Raw genomic sequence first — 18,482 nt, 5'->3', positions numbered from 1 at the left:
GCGGTCCCTCGGACCCTCCAGCGCCGACGGAATGCTGAAGCCGTCCCTCGGACCCTCCAACGACAACGGAATGCTGAAGCGGTCCCTCGGAACCCCCAGCGAAGACAGGCGAAGGCTGGACAGGCCCCTCGGACCCTCCAGCAAAGACGGAATGCTGAAGCGGTCCCTCGGACCTTCCAGCTGAAACAGAATGCTGAAGCGGCCACTCGGACCCTCCAGCGAAGACAGACGAAGGCTGGACAGGCCCCTCGGACCCTCCAGCGGAGACAGAATGCTGAAGCGGTACCTCGGACCCTCCAGCGAAGGCGGAATGCTGAAGCGGTCCCTCGGACCCTCCAGCGAAGACGGAATGCTGAAGCGGTCCCTCGGACCCTCCAGCGACGATGGAATGCTGAAGCGGTCCCTCGGACCCTCCAGCGAAGACAGATGAAGGCTGGACAGGCCCCTCGGACCCTCCAGCGGAGACAGAATGAAGGCTGGACAGGCCCCCCGGACCCTCCAGCGGAGACAGACGGATCCCGGACGAGCCCCCAATTCTGCTACGACCCGGCTCAAAGCCGCAACATAAAAGGAGATGAATACCAGATTGTGGGTGAGAAGAGGTTTGCTAAAAATGGAAAACCAGGTTGGCTAAAATGGCTGGTGCCATTAAGGCAAAGACAAGTGAGCTCTCGAAGCTCCGTGGGTGGGGTGAATGCTGCTGGATCCATCTCTGGCTGGTCCGTACTGTCACGGCGAGTGAGATGAGCCGTGTGGGAATTAAAAGAGGATCCAAACGCAGGCACTTGTAAAGGTGTGAGGGTGGTTTATTAAACACAACAAAAGAGATGGACAAAATGGTAAACAGAGAACTAAACTATACTGGGAAAACTAAACTACTGACCCTGAACAGAAACACAAACCTGAACACGAATAACAGCGAGCAGAAACAGATGACGGTTGGCAGCAGGGAAACACACAGATGAGACATGGTGGATACACAGACTGACCAGCCAACACACAGACAGAAGACGCGACTTAAATACACACAGGGAAACACAGGGAGATTACACACAGGTGGGGAACACAGCTGGGAATAATCAACAAGACGAGACAGAGGTAAAACTGAACACACTCACATGAGACGCAGACCTTCACAATAAAACAGGAAACGAGAACAAATCCTTAAACATAACATAAAACAAAACACTGACAACATTAAATCATAACAATACGTTTTTCTAAGGGAGGGAGATATGCTGATTTCTTCTGATGGGGTGGAAAGAAGATTGACTGATGCCAAATCAAAGCAAACTGCTGCAGTTAATAAATCATGTAGTTACATGATAATATGTAATGAAGGCCAGAAATGAAGAGTTAAAAGTCGTATACTTAAAGTGGTGCTATTAGAGATTTGTCTGTGCAGCTATTATAAATGGAAATGCATTACAGACCTGTGTGAGAGGAGAAAGTAGATGACATCAGCAATAACACTGCTGGGATGTTTTTACTACTAATTTCCCTGTTTAAACACTCATCCAATTGATGAAATAGTAGAGGGTACATAATTGTCCTCTCACACCTGGACAACAACAACACCTACGCCAGAATGCTGTTTATAGACTTCAGTTCAGCGTTCAATACAATCCATCCCTCACAACTCATCAGGAAACTGACAGACCTGGGCATCAGTTCCCTCATCTGCAAATGGTTACTGGACTTCCTGACCAACCGCCCCCAACATGTCCGGCTGGATAACCGCTGCTCATCTACAATCACAATGAACACCGGTGTACCACAAGGCTGTGTGATGAGCCCTTTCCTCTACTCCCTCTTCACCCACGACTGCAGACCTGCTGATGGTTCCAACACCATCATTAAGTTTGCAGATGACACCACGGTGATTGGCCTCATCAGTCACAACGATGAGGTCGCGTACAGGGAGGAGGTGGATCGTCTGGCTGAGTGGTGCGACACAAACAACCTGCTGCTTAACACCGAGAAGACTAAGGAGCTCATCGTGGACTACAGGAGGAATGCTGACCCACATCCACCCATCTACATTAAAGGGACGGCTGTGGAGCGTGTGAGCAGCTTCAAGTTCCTGGGAGTCCACATCTCCAAGGATCTCATCTGGACGACCAACTGCTCCAAGCTGGTCAAGAAGGCTCACCAGCGCCTCTTCTTCTTGAGGACTCTGAGGAAGAACCACCTGTCCTCAGACATCCTGGTGAACTTCTATCGCTGCACCATCGAGAGCATCCTGACCAACTGTATAACAGTCTGGTACGGGAACTGCTCCACCTCGGACTGAAAGGCGTTGCAGAGGGTCGTGAAAACTGCCCAGCGCATCGCCGGAGCACCACTATTTCAGCGGTGTCTGAAAAGGGCTGGGAAAATCATCAAAGACCCTAGTCACCCATCACATGGACTCTTCACCCTCCTGCCCTCTGGGAGGCGCTACAGGAGCCTCCGGACTAAGACCACCAGGTACCGGAACAGCTTCTTCCCCACAGCTGTCAGACTCCTGAACTCTGCCTCCTGACATCTGACCCACTTTAAACTCATGGACTGAACATACACACACCCACAACCACCTACACACACACACACACAATGGACAACTGTACCCTCAAACACACAATAATAACATGGACTGAACCAAAACTCACAACCACTAGCACTTTATATAGCCTCTGTAGAAATTATCCACATATCTCACTTATCTTAACTGCACTACTGTATAGTTCTGTGTAAATAATCATTCTGTACAATACGATAATTTTTAATCCTACAACTGTTTATAACTTGCATAGTTCACATTTCTGTATAACTGTATATCTCATATTTCTGTATAGTTTTTTTCATATTTATATCCTGTACATAGCTTGTACTCACTACAGCCTGTACATACTTATAGTTATAGAATATTCATAACAGACTTCATACCGTGTACATATAACATACCATAATAGACCCATTTCTGTAATATACTTACATATCTATATTATTGCTAATATATATTGTAATATATCTATATTATGGCTAAAGCACTTCTGGATGGATGCAAACTGCATTTTGTTGCCTTTACCTGTGACATGTGACATGACAATAAAGTTGAATTCTATTCTAATTATAAAAATGTTGTTATTAAAATGTACCATTGTGCAATTAAGCCAGGTGTCGTTCCGCCCTCTTGACTTCCGTCGGACTCTCAGCCAGGTTCCCTGTAGCACTCCTTTTATTGTGCTTACATGAATATGCATAGGTTCATTAACATATAACGTTTCACATAGATATACAAGTGTGTGTGTGTGAGAATGTGAACCTGTGAAGACTCCCCAAAGCTGGTGCCAGGAGTCTAGCGGTCCATCTAAACAAAAGGCTCTTATACTTAACCAAATACAGAGTAGGTGTCCTCCTATACCATAAATCAGTAAGAGCAGATATAACCTCTCTCATGACCTTATGTTGTGTGTGCATGCCAGAGTGCTCTGGGAGGCACACAGAGTCTCCACAGACTACTACGGATCAAACCTCTATCAATCTACAACTAATTATAAAACTCTAAGCATATATGAGTAAATATTTCTAAGCATAAATGACAATCCAATTTTTTCGTTTTCTTCTACTTTTTCCCTAACAGCAGGTAAACCCAGGGCCACACTGACTCCAGGATCAACAATCATACCAGTAGGGGGCAGTGTGACACTGACCTGCTCTGTGGGGAGCTCTGCTGGCTGGAAATATGAGTGGTTCAGACGTGACCCAAACACTGAAGTTCAAATCAGAACAGATGATCAACAAAACAGAGTAATCAGAGTATCTGAAGGAGGAATCAACCACTGCAGAGGAAGAAGAGGAAACCCAGATTACTACACTGATAAAAGTGATGATGTCACCACTGAGATAACCTGTGAGTTCAATCATTTTAGTTTAAAATTCACATTCAGACACACAGTGTTAAGTTTTCTCTGCTGAGCTGATGTTTCTGTTTGTATCTTAACTGTTAATAAACAGTTTCCAATAAGGTTGTTGTAAAAGGACGACCCAGCTGGCCTCAGATATTCAGCGGTGAGACGATCAGTCTGACATGTGAGGTGCAGGAAGGAGGTGAAACCACTGAGTGGGAGTATAGATGGAGAGGACCCAACCAAACCACACAGTGGACTCACAATAATTACTGGATATTCAATGTTTCTGAGTCCAGCAGTGGAGACTACATGTGTAAGAGTCGACGCAGAGATGACTCATATTCTTCAACAGAGTGGAGTGAAGCCTTCAACTTGTCAGCATCAAGTAAGTCATGTTTGTTGTTGAGCTTCATTTTACAAACATAACAATGGTCAGAACAGGAAGTAGTAAATGGTCTAGAAAGCAAATCATATTGTTTTTGTGAGACACAGAGCTGCACCTGATAGTAGACTTATAGTTTGTCAGATACTTTGTGTAATGATTATTTAGCTGGAATAAAGAGGACAGTGATGATTTGCTGCTTCATCACTTGAGTAAAATAATAACATAAATTAATAAAAAGAAAAAAACTATGATTTTTATTTTTATTATTACAAACTCCCTCCACTAAGAGTCCCTTGACCAACAGTTTTGACCACTTTAAAATACAATAACAACAAAGCAACGATTTCTGCACTATGTTTGAATTTTTTTGTGAAATAAACACTTTACAGACACTGTTTTACAGACAATTTTAAATTTTATCTTTAGATGTTGTGTTACTTGCAGCTTGTCACATAAACAAATAATTTGTTCCCTTTCTTTGTTAAATCTATGAAAAATGCTGAAGATAACACAGTTTGATACAATATTATTTTAGTACCAGCAAAATGATTTCAATAGAGTTTTTATTTAGCTGAACACTTGGCATATCTCAGCATGGTGTCCAGGCTGTCCTTAAAAAATCTGAGAACACTGGACAAGGCACAGAAATAAATGAAGAGTTGGGAGGCCTAAAAAACTGCAGCAGGTGACCAGTGACTGAAAGTCACATCCTTAAGAAATAAAAAATCCAAAGACCTTGAACATATTTATTGTCTTTAAAGCAGCTTCTGAATTATTGAATTCAACAGTTCATGTTTCTTATTTACAACAGCTGTGCTCAGTTCTGAGAGCTCTTCATTTCTAATGATCGCTGGACTAATTTCTGGAATCACATTTATTTTCCTCCTGCTCTTGCTGTGTTGCTGCATGAAGTCCAAAGGTGAGACTTTTTGTTCCTCTGATCTCAGAAATTTTACTCTTTAATTATTTATGTACACAAACGCAGCATGCAGGCCTGAAGCTGAAACTGTTGTATAAAATGTATAAAACATAACCATGTAAAAGCAAATGTCTTCTTTTAAGTGTTTAATAAAGGTTCAGCTGATGACCAGAGGGTGAGTCAGGATGAAGATCAGCAGCAGGTGTACTCCTCTCTTCTTCATGGTTAGCTTTTCATGTAGTTTAAAAGATTCTGATGCTCTTTGCAACAAGACTGTGCTGCAGTTTTAACACTGGTGAATTAAACAAAGTTATGACAATAACAGCATTTAATGTAAATGTTACTGGTGAGAATACTTAATAATATTAACAATGATAAGTAGAATAATTTTCTTTGACCTGCAGGTGATCGTTGTGTCTATGAGACAATCAGAGGCTCTAAAAACACTGAGACTGGTACAGTATGAACTTTAATTCATTCACAGCTCATGGAGGCTGTTATAAAATAACTGTGATTATTATTAAAATAAATAATAATGTTATTTCAGGTCAAATAGAAGGTGATTCATGTGTGATTCAGCTCAAAGTGATTAACAAGACACGTGAGTATCCAACATAAAATATATTACATTTGCAAAACTGTTTGTTTTTTAAATGCTTTCATTTCATCACCTCCACAGAGCCCCGTGGTGACCCAGAGGAGAGCTCTGACTATTATAATGTCAATCCAAATTCAACCCCAGGTATAAAATCTTTACAGGAGCTCTTTAACTGTTTTATCTTCTCACTCAGTGTGTTTCACTTGTTTCAGTTATATTAGACGATAATTTTAATGTCCTGTAGATCTGTTTCAGGCTGAGAGGACATTTTACAGTTTTATGCTGTCGAGCATGGATGCACAGAAAGAGAGCGTTCATTTAATGCGCTCTGAATATAACTGACTGTGTATCATAAATACTGCCCCAGCCTTCTTCTTTAGGAAGCTGGGTGACCTGTGTGATGGTCCAGGTTCTTCCTGTGGAAAGTGATTCTTTCTGTTTGAATTATGCGAGCTATGAGACACAACAGTAGGTGGAGCCTCTCCTCGTGACTGAAGAGTCACTTTGGTTCTCAGCCATCAGATCTTATCTTTGTCATGTTCTGCCTCCATGTTTCCTTCCTGTGTATGCAGAACTGGTCTGATAAAAAAAAAAACATTTTAATGAATGTGTACAAACCCCTGTCAAGAATTATGCCTGGGTGGAGGAGACTGATAGGACGAGGATATACAGAAAGATTTGCTAAAGCAGAAAATAAAAGAAATGTAAAAACTGAGTGTGAAATAGTAAAAACTTTGGGGTGTTTTTTAAACCTGTGTGGACTAAAACGTGTTTTTATAAATTCCCTTAATCAAGCTTTTATTGATTATTTTATTGGTTTCTCTAGAATAATGAAACTGCACACATAATGTAATGCATGTCAGAGGGCAGCGTATATAATTTACATACATGTGCATCAGTCTGTTTCACAGCTGTTTGTTATGATTTTGTGTCAGGTCCATAAAGAGCAGCTCACCATCAACAGAATGAGGAAAGTGACTGATGACAACAGCTTCTGTTGAGGAGACAATATGACAGGTTTTACATCACATTATAGCCAAACGTCTAAAATATTTTTAAAATTGTTTTCTGTTGATATATTTTCTGTTTAATTTTTCTCTTTGATTTCCTCCCTGACACTGTGGTATCAGTTTGTTAGAAATAATATTAAATGGTATAATGTACACTTAGTTTAGCAGAAATGTGTATTACCATTTAGTATCCATGTTATCTGGGAGCATTTATAGCTTTTATAGAAAATATATAAAATGCAGCTACAAGACATTTGAAACACTTGATGTTTAGCAGCTAATAATCTGATTTTAAATTCAGCTTTTGCTGTGTCACATGCAGGTAACAGTGAATATTATTGCTGTATGTGATCTCCTACATTATGTCAGACTTAATGATGCAACACATGCTGTATGGATTTGAATGTATCAGTGAATGTATTTTGTATGTGTGTGTTTTCTCTGGAGTTTTTTATTTCTAGCTATGAGCTGTATTTCTGTTGTATCCTACATCATGTTTGTAAAATAAAACTCAGAACCAAAGGTTTATATTAAGCTTTTATTTAAATTATGCACTATGAACACAGACAATTATAATTATATTGAAGCTTAATCTACAGCTTTATTGGTTCCTTTAATTGCTGCTAATTTTATTCATTTTGATATTTGATATTTTGTGTTAAAGTGTAACAGGACAAGCAGCAAAGTCAGCTTTTTGTCACATTTCTACTTTTCGTCCTCCTCTTCTTCTTTCGTCTTCAACAACTGTGCTGTAAAAACTTCCAAACTTTGGCACAATGATGAACGGATGAGGCTTTATTTACTTAATTATAGTTTTTTTTCTATCATTGTAGCACTGTCAATAGATTAGGAACAGTGTTATAACTTTAAAAAAATCAATTTTCAAAATAAGGTACCACTGATTCTTTGGAAATTACTCTAATTCAAATAAGACCTTTCTGTCTGTCTATAAATCCAGTCAAATTGAACTCCATAGTTATATTTTTGGGTGGTTGGTTATATTTTATTTATATTTTATATTCACACAAGCCCCTGCATGTCCTCCTGGACTTCATCCAAAAATCTTCTCTCTGGTCTTCATCTGTACCTTCTGCCTGGCAGCTCCATCGTCAGCATCCTTTGTCCAAAATATCCCCCATCCCTCTTCTGCACATGTCCAAACCATCTCAGCCTTGCCTCTCTAACTTTGTCTCCAAACCGCTCAACCCAGGCTGTCCCTCAGATCTGCTCACTCACTCCCAGTTAAAATCCAAACATCTTCACACCATCCGTCTTTCTGGCAGTGCCACCATCTCCAATCCTTACATCACAGCAGGTCTCACTTCTATCATGCTGCCCACTATTTCTGAGATGTTTAGATATTTATTTTAATTTGCTTTGTGAGTTTGTCTTTAATTTGACTTATTTAACAGTTGAAAAATGTCGTGTGAGTCTAAGTTTTATTTAGGTCTACAGTCTTCCCTTTGACAGTTTTACTGTTTGATTGCTGTTGATTATGATCCTGCTGCTGCTGCTTTGGTGCTGCAGAAAGTAAAGACCTGAGACCTTTCTCCAACTTATAATTTACTCAAAGTCACTGATAAATTCAGATGTTACAACATGAAGAGAAGAACAATGTGCACACAAAAAGTGAAATTGGTACAACACCGCTTACAACGCACTATTTTATCATTTTCTAGATGTTTTGGGGCGAGTCAGTCCCTGAGCATGAATCAAGGCTCTGCTGTATGACAATCAACCAGAATAAAACTAAAGTTTATTCCTCTCAGCTTCGTGGTCACCAACACTTCCACATTTACATATATCTAAAATCTCAGACGGATGAAACTAATGCTCAAGTGTAAATCTTCACATCTGTGATGAACATGATTAAACTTTAAACATGAATGTTGTTGATGTGATTGTCCATGATTCTCCATTTTTAATTAATTTTTTTTTACTTTTAATTTTCTTTATGAACCTAAAAAAATCACTAAAGTTCATCTTCGGAGTGTCAGAATCAAATAAAGTGTTGATGAATATCTTGAATTATTCTGTGCTCGTTGCCCTTCTTTGGGCATGGAATCAATGGGTTCACAGTGTATTTTAGGTCTAAATTACAGGGATGTAACCAGTCAACCCAGTATCACAGCAAAACGTGTAATAGACACGCTGGTCCACTGTGTCCATTTCACGCTTTGACTCTCCAAAACGTGAAATGGACACGCATGCAGAACTTGCTTTACTGAATACAAACATTACAGCAGCAGCAGCAAAGACACCAGTAGTGAGCAAACAACTGTAGACCAGTAGTGAAGAACATTCCAGTTTCCTTAATCACCACTAATAATTTATGTACGTTTTTTATATTTATATATGTGTTAAATGGGTTAATAATGTCTATTTAAGTGCTTTCTGTGATTATTATTATCTTGCCTTGACATAAATCCCTCCCTCTGCTGTTATTGCAGTGTATTACAACTTACTGCAACATCTGGGTGGACCAGTGTGTCTAGTATACATTATGGTGTGATATCAGGTTGAACCAGGGGAGGCCCATGTATAGAGGCTGCCACCTCCATAAAAATACACCACTGGTCAATGTTTTTGAACACCATAATTTTTCCAGTTGGACTTAAAAAGAAATCCTGGAATCAATTTATAGACCAACATGTATTCTAAACTTTAGACTCATCAAAGTAAACACCTCTGGCAGATATACCAGCTGAACACGCTCGTACATTTGGTGGTTAGACTCCGATGGTCTGTCTCGGCAGAAAGGAACCCTAGCTGTGAAACGGATTAGAGAAGGATACCCTGGAGCCTAGATGCTGGTGGAGGTGGCTTGAGTGATGAGAGGTGGAGATAATAATAATAATAATGGATTGGATTTATATAGCGCTTTTCAAGGCACCCAAAGCGCTTTACAATGCCATTATTCATTCACACTCACATTCATACACTGGTGGAGGCAAGCTACGGTTGTAGCCACAGCTGCCCTGGGGCAGACTGACAGAGGCGAGGCTGCCATATCATGCCATCGGCCCCTCTGGCCAACACCAGTAGGGGGTAGGGTAAAGTGTCTTGTCCAAGGACACAACGACCAGGACAGACAAGCCGGGGATCGAACCGGCGACCTTCTGGTTACAGGTGCGCTTCCCAACCCCCTGAGCCAGGGTCGCCCCTTAAGATGGGGAGGAGGTGGGTGGCACAAAGGCTTCTGCAAAGGTGAATGACAGATGAGCAGTGAGATTTAAACTATGTGTCATGAATGCTGACTGGCCTGGAGAAGGCAATTGGACTAGACCAGTGATGACACAAACAGCTTGACAGCGTGGGGAAGTGGAAATGATAAAGCTTAGATTTAGCTGCCAGCACCTGGGAGCAGACAGATGTGAGACCATAGATCTTCCTTATTGAACTTGTACATAAGGATCATTCAAGCACCTCATTTGAACCTTTCAGGACATGAACTCAAAAGCAGCTTCAGAGCTGGAGTTTATTCAAAATATAAAAATGCAAAACAAGGACTGGAGCCAGGAATAAAACAATAGCAGTAAAAGAGAAAACATAGAACAAAGAAAAACAAAGCATTCAAAGACAAAGGACAAGGAGAAACTAAAACAATAAATATGCACCAGGTAATGAAGTGAGGGAAAACGAGTGGGAGGACAGCTGGAACCAGTCAGAGAAAACTAATCACTAAAAAACAAATATGGAGGAACTGAAGGAACAGAATGTGAATGCAAAAAGGAAATTAAATCATTGAAATGAAAACTAAAACTGATATCTCAGAACTGAAAGCATGAAGTAATACCACGAGGAACTTGTATGAGATATCAGGAAATGAATAAAACATGCAAAAAATAAGAAATAACAGAAAGCTAGATTTCCAAAATAAAGAATAGAATAGAATAGAATTCAACTTTATTGTCATTGCACATGCACAGGTACAGGGCAACGAAATGCAGTTTGCATCCATCCAGAAGTGCTTTAGCCGTGATATAGATATATTACAATATATGTTAGCAATAATATAGATATGTAAGTATATTACAGAAATGGGTCTATTATGGTATGTTATAATGTACACGGTATGAAGTATGTTATGAATATTCTATAACTATAAGTATGTACAGGCTATGAACAGGATATAAATATGAAATAAAAAAATAAAAAATAAAAAATAAAAAAACTATACAGAAATATGAGATATACAGTTATACAGAAATGTGAACTATGCAAGTTATAAACAGTTGTGGGATTAAAAATTAAAAATTATTGTATTGTACAGAATGATTATTTACACAGAACTATACAGTAGTGCAGTTAAGATAAGTGAGATATGTGGATAATTTCTACAGAGGCTATATAAAGTGCTAGTGGTTGTGAGTGGTGGTTCAGTCCATGTTATTATTGTGTGTTTGAGGGTACAGTTGTCCATTGTGTGGGTGTGTGTGTGTTCAGTCCATGAGTTTAACGTGGGTCAGATGTCAGGAGGCAGAGTTCAGGAGTCTGACAGCTGTAGGAAAGAAGCTGTTCCGGTACCTGGTGGTCTTAGTCCGGAGGCTCCTGTAGCGCCTCCCAGAGGGCAGGAGGGTGAAGAGTCTATGTGATGGGTGACTGGGGTCTTTGATGATTTTCCCAGCCCTTTTCAGACACCGCTTCCTGTAGATGTCCTTTATGGCAGGAAGTGGTGCTCCGGCAATGTGCTGGGCAGTTTTCACGACCCTCTGCAACGCCTTCCGGTCCGAGGCAGAGCAGTTCCCATACCAGATTGTTACAGTTGGTCAGGATGCTCTCGATGGTGCAGCGGTAGAAGTTCACCAGGATGTCTGAGGACAGGTGGTTCTTCCTCAGAGTCCTCAAGAAGAAGAGGCGCTGGTGAGCCTTCTTGACCAGCTTGGAGCAGTTGGTCGTCCAGATGAGATCCTCGGAGATGTGGACTCCCAGGAACTTGAAGCTGCTCACACGCTCCACAGCCGTCCCCTTATTGTGGATGGGTGGATGTGGGTCAGCATTCCTCCTGTAGTCCACGATGAGCTCCTTGGTCTTCTCGGTGTTAAGCAGCAGGTTGTTTGTGTCGCACCACTCAGCCAGAAAATCCACCTCCTCTCTGTAGGCGGTCTCATCGTTGTCGCTGATGAGGCCAATCACCGTGGTGTCATCTGCAAACTTAATGATGGTGTTAGAACCATCGGCAGGTCTGCAGTCATGGGTGAAGAGGGAGTAGAGGAAAGGGCTCATCACACAGCCTTGTGGTACACCGGTGTTCATTGTGATTGTAGATGAGCAGCGGTTATCCAGTCGGGCATGTTGGGGGCGGTTGGTCAGGAAGTCCAGTAACCATTTGCAGATGAGGGAACTGATGCCCAGGTCTGTCAGTTTCCTGATGAGTTGTGAGGGTGGATTGTATTGAATGCTGAACTGAAGTCTATAAACAGCATTCTGGCGAGGTGTTGTTGTTGTCCAGGTGTGAGAGGACAGAGTGCAGTGTGATGGAGACTGCATCCTCTGTGCTCCTGTTCTGGCGGTATGCGAATTGGTGGTGGGGGTCCAGGGTGGGGGAGACAGGATTTGAAGTGTGCTAAGACCAGCTGCTCTAAGCACTTAGTGATGATGGGGGTGAGTGCTACTGGGCGGTAGTCATTGAGGCTAGATGGGTTGGAGTTTTTGGGTATCGGGACGATGGAGGTGGATTTGAAGCAGGCCGGTACCACAGCGTGGGCCAAGGACAGATTGAATATGTCTGTCAGGACTCCTGCAAGCTCCCAGAACACGCTCTGAGAACACGCCTGGGATGCCATCAGGACCTGCAGCCTTGTGGACATTGATCCTGCTCAGCACCGCTCCTACATCGGTGGGGAGAGAGTCAGAGGTTGGTGGTCTGGCATCATGTCTGTTTTGGTTGTGGTTGTGGGGTTCCCTCGCTCAAAACGAGCATAAAAGTTGTTGAGCTCATTGAGGAAGGAGACATCAGAGGATGTGGGGGAGGGTTTGGTTGTCCTGTTGTCTGTAATGGTCTGGAGTCCTTGCCACATGCGTCGGGGGTTGGAGTTGGAGAAGTGTTCTTCTACCTTCTTTTGTAATGGTGTTTGGCTTTTTGATGCCCTTCTTTAGATTAGCCCTGGCTGTACTGTAGGCGTGTGCATCTCCTGACCTAAAAGCAGTGTTGCGGGCCTTCAGGAGGAGACGAACATCCCGGTTCATCCAAGGCTTTTGGTTGGGGTACATGGTGATCCGTTTCTGGGTGGTGACACTGTCTGTGGTTTCGGAGATGTAATCCAGTACAGATGAGGCATACTGGTCCAGGTATGTGTGGGTGAACATATTCCAGTCTGTGTTTTAAATCTGTCCTGAGCGCTGCGTCTGTCCCTCTGGCCACACTTTAATTGTCCTCACAGCAGGTTTCACACGTTGGATGAGTGGTGAATACCTAGGTGTGAGGAACAGGGAGAGATGGTCCGATTGTCCAATGTGGGGGAGGGGTGTTGCTTTGTAGGCTCCAGCCAGGTTGGAATAAACATAGTCTAAAGTCTTGTCTCCTCTGGTGTGGCAGGAGACATGTTGGTGGAATCTGGGGAGGACTGTCTTTAAGTTGGTGTGGTTGAAGTCGCCAGCAACAATAAAAGCAGCACAGAATATAACACTGTAATAAATAGATAACCAAAATAATGGTAGAAAGAATATAGAACTACAAGTCTGAACCCTGCATCCATGACCCAGGGACCATAGCAGCTTGGACCCTTTGTCAGACCCTATGCTGGTGTGTCCTGCGTTCCTCTTAGTACACAACAATGCCCGGCCACAGTAAGAGAGAGTATGTGAGCAGTTTCTGGATGATTATGGACTTGATACCATTGAGAAAACCCCAGCAGAGAATCCAGGGGCCCCCACGCCAGGGGCGGCTCTAGAGAAATTTTGTTAGGGTGGCATGAGGGTGGCAAAGAAATCAAATGGGGTGGCAAAATCACCCCCCCCCCCCCCCCCCCAACAAATATGCAGGTGGTTACATATGGTTAAAATGATTCAAATGCAGTAAGTATGCACATTTTTGAGATAAATATAGTCTATAACTTAATTATTGTCTGTAGCCCACATAATTACACACTTTAGTTACATAAAACATGTGAGTTTTGATGTTATGTACTGTATAGCCTTTATAATAAATAAATATGTAGCCCAATAAGTATAAAATCCAGAAAGCTACACACTTACAAACACAGGTCTAACTTAAGTTTCACACTGTTTTTGTTAGAAAACAATCACATTGTTACATGCATAAATTGCACAAAATGTCAGAAATCTGCACTGTCATGAACAAAAATTTAAACCTAATTTTTCATGATTTGTTGGATTAACCCACTGAGGTCTAAAATACAACCGGCCATTTTGACTCCTTTCGAGTTTACGTTTGTATTTCACCCTCAAATTGTTTCATTTTATTTTTTCCCCCTTGCCTTGTTTGGTTTCATTCTTTTCAGCTCAGAATTTTCATTCTTTTCAGCTCAGAATTTAGTTGTTTTTTTCACTGACATACTGCATTAGTATTACTGATCTGAAATCACACAAAGAACTGAAAATCCTAGTAGTATTTTTTACTGTAAAAAAACCCCAGACATGTTGAGTAAATTTTTATAACTTGAAATGCAAATATAAAATGTACATTTTGTAAACATATACAACTATTTATCTAAAAATGCAGCCAATACACCTGCCGTTTTTTCATTTTCTACAACCATTTAAAATTATTACTAAAACTAAAATGAGAGAACAATCAGATTTTGCAATAAGATGCCCCACAAATGATGTGTGCCAGTAAAAAAAAAGTTTGTCCACCAAAAGACAGAGGAGAACAGCACAGGGACAAACCTGCAGGCCTGACAACAGCAGGTGTATCACTCCGCTGGTTTTCTACTTAGTGACAGTGTTTACGTTGCAAATGTGCCTTAGTGACATTCATTAGTGCCCTCACTGACACACAAAACAAAACGACTACACAACACAACAACTACACAAGACAACACAACACAACACACTAAGTATACACTCCACACTAAACGTCACAAGTCTCCCACATCTAAAAACTCTCTCTCTCTCTCTCTCTCACTCGCTTGCTCTGTCTCGCTGCCGTTACCGTCACTCCCAAAACTCTCCCCTCTTCCTAAACAACCAAATCTCACGTGTTGACTTTTTTTTTAATTGGTCGACATGGTGCATTTTTCCACCGACAGGAAAGAGGTGGCTTTTTTCCTTTCTTTACTGTTTTCGCGCTGTCCCTAGAAAACGCTTAAAACCCACACACAAAAATGTGACGACAGTATTTAGAAAAAAGCGTGGCTTATATATATTATCATAACTCTGGATTTACTGGCCTGTAATTAAAATTTAAAAACTTTGAAGTCCGAACTTTCAATGTGGGCTGAAATAGAGAGTCAGCGTGGCTGCAGCTTGTTGCTATGTCAGCTTAAAATATATTCAGTTTTAGCATTTATATTCACTGTTGACTGTAACTACGCTCAAACTGTTAATGCTATCTTATTTTAATAAACAACACTCTTATATGCAAAACTGGGGTAGCAAGGGATCATTTTAGGGTGGCACTTGCCACCCCATGCCACCCTTCTAGATCCGCCCCTGCCCCACGCGTCCCTGACCTAAAGCCAATACAACATGGGAAACGAAATAAGGAAACCAAAAAAGTTGCAAAGTCTGGATTTATGCTAACTGTTCAGTTTATGTAAAATGATTTTTAGGATATTGATTTTGGATTCCAATTAAAGTTGTTCTTCAGTTTTATTTCAGACAGTTACAATTTGTGTTTGACACTAAATGATTACCTGCTGCAGTTTGAACAGCCTGCAGTTTAAAGTTGGACAAAGTTTCCTCAGGAAGTAGCTCGCTGTGTGGTTGCTGAGTGACAAAGTAACAGCTTTTATCTCTTTGACTACAACAGTTGCAACTATTTTTAAAGCAACAGAGGCAAGCAGGACGTATGTGTGGTCTGGAGTGGGGGGTGGGGGATATTGACTTCCTGAACTTACTCACTGAATTTGAGAAACTTTATAACCAAAACAGAACTTCATCTTAAAAGAGGCTGCGGTGACCACTGTACGTTAATGAAGCTCAGTTTTGTCAATTAAGATGATAAATTAAGTATTTTTAGTGAGATTCCACTGTTGTGAGAGAGAGTGCATGGATTTTCCACACCTGCTGTGAACATTTGTAGGTATGACATCTCTGTTTGTCAGCTAATATTTTTTAATCATCTATCAAACCATTTTTAAACACTTATGAAGCTAAGCTAGATGGAAGTGTATTTATTGTATATTTGAAGAAATGTAATGATTTTGTACATCATCGGCAGTAACACCCTACTGATTATATCTGTAGTATGATGTTAATAGTAAAGGTCTACAGGGAGTGCAGAATTATTAGGCAAGTTGTATTTTTGAGGAATAATTTTATTATTGAACAACAACCATGTTCTCAATGAACCCAAAAAACTCATTAATATCAAAGCTGAATGTTTGTGGAAGTAGTTTTCAGTTTGTTTTTAGTTTTAGCTATTTTAGGGGGATATCTGTGTGTGCAGGTGAGTATTACTGTGCATAATTATTAGGCAACTTAACAAAAACAAATATATACCCATTTCAATTATTTATTTTACCAGTGAAACCAATATAACATCTCCACATTCACAAATATACATTTCTGACATTCAAAAACAAAACAAAAACAAATCAGCGACCAATATAGCCACCTTTCTTTGCAAGGACACTCAAAAGCCTGCCATCCATGGATTCTGTCAGTGTTTTGATCTGTTCACCATCAACATTGCGTGCAGCAGCAACCACAGCCTCCCAGACACTGTTCAGAGAGGTACTGTTTTCCCTCCTTGTAAATCTCACATTTGATGATGGACCACAGGTTCTCAATGGGGTTCAGATCAGGTGAACAAGGAGGCCATGTCATTAGTTTTTCTTCTTTATACCCTTTCTTGCCAGCCACGCTGTGGAGTACTTGGACGCGTGTGATGGAGCATTGTCCTGCATGAAAATCATGTTTTTCTTGAAGGATGCAGACTTCTTCCTGTACCACTGCTTGAAGAAGGTGTCTTCCAGAAACTGGCAGTAGGACTGGGAGTTGAGCTTGACTCCATCCTCAACCCGAAAAGGCCCCACAAGCTCATCTTTGATGATACCAGCCCAAACCAGTACTCCACCTCCACCTTGCTGGCGTCTGAGTGGGACTGGAGCTCTCTGCCCTTTACCAATCCAGCCACGGGCCCATCCATCTGGCCCATCAAGACTCACTCTCATTTCATCAGTCCATAAAACCTTAGAAAAATCAGTCTTGAGATATTTCTTGGCCCAGTCTTGACGTTTCAGCTTGTGTGTCTTGTTCAGTGGTGGTCGTCTTTCAGCCTTTCTTACCTTGGCCATGTCTCTGAGTATTGCACACCTTGTGCTTTTGGGCACTCCAGTGATGTTGCAGCTCTGAAATATGGCCAAACTGGTGGCAAGTGGCATCTTGGCAGCTGCACGCTTGACTTTTCTCAGTTCATGGGCAGTTATTTTGCGCCTTGGTTTTTCCACACGCTTCTTGCGACCCTGTTGACTATTTTGAATGAAACGCTTGATTGTTCGATGATCACGCTTCAGAAGCTTTGCAATTTTAAGACTGCTGCATCCCTCTGCAAGATATCTCACTATTTTTGACTTTTCTGAGCCTGTCAAGTCCTTCTTTTGACCCATTTTGCCAAAGGAAAGGAAGTTGCCTAATAATTATGCACACCTGATATAGGGTGTTGATGTCATTAGACCACACCCCTTCTCATTACAGAGATGCACATCACCTAATATGCTTAATTGGTAGTAGGCTTTCGAGCCTATACAGCTTGGAGTACGACAACATGCATGAAGAGGATGATGTGGACAAAATACTCATTTGCCTAATAATTCTGCACTCCCTGTATACTCTTGCTTGCTAGTGTTTTTAATAACTTTTAATGACTATACATCTACAGCAGTTTGAATTAAACATTGTATTTCACAAAAGGTTGATTCTGTTCATCTGAACAGACTGAAAATGCTACGTCTAGATGAACAGAGTTACTTACCTGGATCATTAAGCATACATCAAGTATTACTTTCCTCAAGGAAAAGTTATAGATCGTTGGATTTATTGCCATGCTCAAAATACTCCTAATTCAACCTTTGCACTAGAAATTGTGTTTCTTGACAAGTACTTCAATTAATTCCAGTTTTACTTTTGTCATTATTTAATCACCTTTCCTAATTTCCATAGAGCACATAGTAATATTCCTGAGATGTCATTATTTTCTAAATATGTTGCCCACTCCTTTTTGAAATGTTGATCTTTAGGTAATCATGTCTTAAGTCTCTAGATTTTAATTAGTGGTGTGTGACTGTTTTCTTTTTTTTCTTTCACTGATAGTGATAGAATGAATTGTCTCAAATAGAGCATTCTAACAATGGATGTAAAGTATAGTTTAATATAAGTGACAAACCACAGAGTTGTGGTTAGGTACTTGGCAGTGTGAATGCCAAGCATCACAAAGAAAAACATCACTTCATTCAGACTTTATAAGTTTATTATACTAAACTGATACACAGAAGAGAAGAAGAGTTTTGTGGTTTGACTGCTCAGGATGTGGCTGTGTCAGCAGTCTGAA

General features: G+C 41.0%; 1 protein-coding gene across 3 annotated transcripts in view; it reads left to right on the top strand.

Annotated features, from left to right (window-relative positions):
- LOC120439406 (Fc receptor-like protein 5) overlaps positions 1-18,482 on the top strand; it is a 65,347-nt gene that overhangs the window by 11,907 nt on the left and 34,958 nt on the right. Inside the window, exon 1 of one of the 3 annotated variants that reach the window (XM_039610351.1) lies at positions 15,906-16,013. The exons of 1 other annotated variant lie outside the window; for it this stretch is intronic. The gene's annotated coding sequence lies outside the window, so the exon portion shown is untranslated. Of the gene's footprint in view, positions 1-15,905; positions 16,014-18,482 lie in introns of those variants that run through there. One more of the 3 variants, XM_039610349.1, reaches the window with a different exon arrangement.

The sequence above is a fragment of the Oreochromis aureus genome, linkage group 3 (genome assembly GCF_013358895.1).
Source record: "Oreochromis aureus strain Israel breed Guangdong linkage group 3, ZZ_aureus, whole genome shotgun sequence".
Taxonomy (NCBI): domain Eukaryota; kingdom Metazoa; phylum Chordata; class Actinopteri; order Cichliformes; family Cichlidae; genus Oreochromis; species Oreochromis aureus.
This window is presented reverse-complemented; position numbering and strand designations above follow the sequence as displayed.